Source organism: Euprymna scolopes, chromosome 15 (assembly GCF_053919585.1).
Source record: "Euprymna scolopes isolate OS-2025 chromosome 15, ASM5391958v1, whole genome shotgun sequence".
Lineage (NCBI taxonomy): Eukaryota > Metazoa > Mollusca > Cephalopoda > Sepiida > Sepiolidae > Euprymna > Euprymna scolopes.
The window spans coordinates 258,827-262,500 of NC_136496.1; the positions used below are offsets into that span (position 1 = coordinate 258,827).

Here is a 3,674-nt window from a genome sequence, read left to right on the forward strand (position 1 = left end):
AGGATGAAACACTAGTGTCTGTAGTTATTTAATAATAATTATAGTAAATAATAATGTCAGCACCTTTCAGAAACTCATTTCTTATCGTCGAACACTTTCAGTTGAAGTAAAGTCGGTCAATTTAGCTCTTATGCGCAAATAATCATATAATGATTAGATCACTATGACAGACGTTAAAAAGTATTTGAAGAATAAATGTTTAAAATTCAATAGCATTTCTCGCGGTTAACGGTAGTCGAATGGATTTCGTCCTTGCTAATGAAGCCAGGGATGATTTCTGCCGCCCGGTTCGAATCTATCAACTGGTGTTAATCGTGACACCCTACACTGATGGTTTCCGAAAGGATGAAACACTAATGTCTGTAGGTATTTAATAATTATTATAATATATATATATATATATATATATATATATATATATATATATGCGTGTGTGGGCCCCTTTCACTTTCGCACTCTATCTTCCGTGTACTTTTTCTTACATACGCATAAACGTGCACATCTATCTATCTTTATTGACTTATTTTGTTGCCATTAGACAATAGATCGATCTTTTTTTGTGCGTGCTATCATATATATATATATATATATATATATATATATATATATACTTTCTCACTTTAATTTTTTCAAGTAATCTTTCTCCTCTTCTATTTTCTCTCTCTCTCTCTCTCTCTCTCTATATATATATATATATATATATATATATATATATATATATATATATATATATATATATAGCCACTCGCTTCACTATATCAGTCTATCTCTCTTTTGCGAACTATCTACTATCCTACTCTCTTTTCCTCTCACTCACTAACTTACATACACACAAACATACACATCCCTTTCTCTTTACTAATCTATCTCTATATTGTCTTCTTTTGTTGTCCCTAAACAACATGGAAGAATGACATCTATATCAGGTGTTCTTTTATACTACCTAACACATGTCAGCCTGGGAAACAGACATTAAACCAATGATGATGATGATGATGATGATGATGATGATGATGATGATGATTTAAACGCATTTTATAAACATTTACTGTTGACAGTTGTTAAAACATACTGCGTCAATGGGTTTTCTCCTTACGTTGTTTCTTGCTTTTTCTTTTCCTTAAAAAGAAATAATAAAACTCAGCAACAAAATCGGAATTCGATTTTCGGTCGATTTTATGGCGCACCTTCGTCACACAAAACGCATTTCGGATATGCACGCCAATAATCATTACATTTGCAACGTTTTGGGGCAATTTACATTTCGTATTGACAACCAGTGAAAACGGAGAGGATTTTTTTGTTTGTTTGATTTCTTTTTTGCATCTTTTACGAACGTTACAAGGATTTCATTAAATGTTTGCTTGTTCCGGCCATCAACTCTAGCGTTACTTAAATGTGATGAATATTCGGTGAAAGACGATATTTGAAGACAATTTACTCGCACGCAATTATCAACCATTTTCATATTTTCTACTCATGAACGTTTATTTAAGATTGAATTACCATTTTGCGACTTGCTGTTATTTTCGATAATTTATATTAATAAATTCACATCGAACAAATTAGAATACTAAAGCACTTTCGCCAACTCTCACCATGGCAGCAAGTGAGCTATCACATAAATATATGAGCAACTTGATCTTCTGCGCCGTGGCCTGTCTTATAGGGCTAATTGTTGCTTGCGTTTTATCGTGTGTATGAGAAACTGTTGGCGAAAACATACACAAACTTTGTTTCAATAACGGATTATTTATTTCGGATAAACAGTTTTCTTTTCTCCAAACAGGAACAGATGTCGTTCCTCGTGTTTGTTGGACGCTCGATACATATGCATACTGACATTCTAACATCTATTTGTCCAACAAGTCAACAATGAGTTTAAAAAACATTTTCAATAATAAAACAGTAAGCAATTAATTTTTTCTTTTTGTCTGAAAGTAATAAAACTCATAATGATTGCATTTCATCATTTTTTATTATTTTTTATATTAACTTTTTTCTCAAATTAACGTTTTAAAAACTTAATTTCATTGCAGTCTTTTTTAAAAACTTTAGTTCGCCTAAACAAGTCATATTGCTACTGAACCGTAAGGGACTACTGTGATATGGCCAGATTTATAGGTGTGAAGGAACCCTGGTGGCGATTTGGGCTGTAAGATTGTTGTTCTCTCTTAATTTGTCTGTTTGTTCTACTTTTTTTCGGAAACTACTGGACTGAGCTGACTAAAATTGTCTATCTATCTATCTATCTATCTATCTACTGTCTTCTTTTGTTGTTCTTAAACAACATAGAAGAAGTACGAGGTGTTTTTTTTTTATATAACCTAACACTTGCCAGCACTTTCGGATACAGACATTAAACCGATGATGATGATGACGATGATGATGATAAACGCATTGAACCGTTTTATAGATATGTAGTATAAACAAACACACACACACACACACACACACACACACACACACACACACACACACACACATATATATATATATATATATATATATATATATATATACTAGCAAAAGTACCCGTCGTTGACTGGGTTCAAAAACAGCCTACAGAAAACGGACTCTGATTTATGAAAGTATGATAGGTTATGAAAAGGAAGGGTTGTAAACAGATAGCTTCGAATTTGGGAGTATCAAAACCAAAGCAAAGTATGATGAAAGTAAAAATAAAATAGATAAACCCCATAATTTATTATACCATACACTGAAACACTTATCACAATATTCTGTGGATCTATATTAAAAAACCTTGTTAAACTTTGTGGCATATTTCTATTCTATGGAGGTCAGGAGCGAACGAACACCCCATGATTTTATTATATCATATTTTTTTCAAACTGAAACATAATTATCAAAGTATACTTACGCAGATAGATATGAAAAGTCTTTATTAAAGTTTGTGCCATTTTCATTCTATGGGGAACGCAGACCCCACAATTTTATTATGCCATCCCTATTTAAGTTAAAACATACTTATCAAAGTATTATTATGTACATCTATATCAACAACACTTGTAAACGTATTTTTTTTTTCATTTTTAGATTTTTTATTTCCATACTTTGTGGACCAGGCGCGAACGCAGACCCCACAATTTTAATGAACCACCGTTCTACCAGATCAAACATACCCATTCCTGTGCCTCGATACATCTTCTATCATTATATGTTATCAATTTTTTAAAATAGTCAACCATATAGGAGCCTATTCGTGACCACACACACACACACGCGCGCGCACACACAGACATTCAGCTTTATATTATAGATATATCACTTTGTGTGTGTGTGTGTGCACGTGTGTGTGTGTGTGTGTGTGTGTGTGTGTGTGTGTGTGTGTGTGTGTGTGTGTGTGTGTGTGAGTTCGTTGCCTATGGGCTCCAAAACGGCTGGTCCGATTCTTTTTTTTTTAATTTCACAGAGATGTACTTGATGTATCTGTGAGCATTCTTACGTAAGTTTAGTATTGGAATGCCATCCGATGAGTATCGAAAATCGATAATCAAAAAAAATTCCATGAACAAAGAAAATCCGAATTTTGACCCAAGTAAACAGTTTTATATACTCTAACATCACAAGTTTATTTGAAAAGTTTTATCACCGCACAAGCAGAAAAGCTCAGTCTATAAAATCAACTTTAGGTTTTTTTTGTTTGTTTTTTT

General features: G+C 32.8%; 1 pseudogene across 1 annotated transcript in view; it reads left to right on the plus strand.

The window, feature by feature from the left end:
• The first annotated feature begins 777 nt into the window (after positions 1-777).
• Positions 778-3,674, plus strand: part of LOC145294221 (histone-lysine N-methyltransferase SETMAR pseudogene) — a 13,555-nt pseudogene continuing 10,658 nt past the window's right edge. Inside the window, exon 1 of the transcript XR_013869844.1 lies at positions 778-1,908. The product of XR_013869844.1 is annotated as a histone-lysine N-methyltransferase SETMAR pseudogene (transcript). The remainder of the gene's footprint in view (positions 1,909-3,674) is intronic.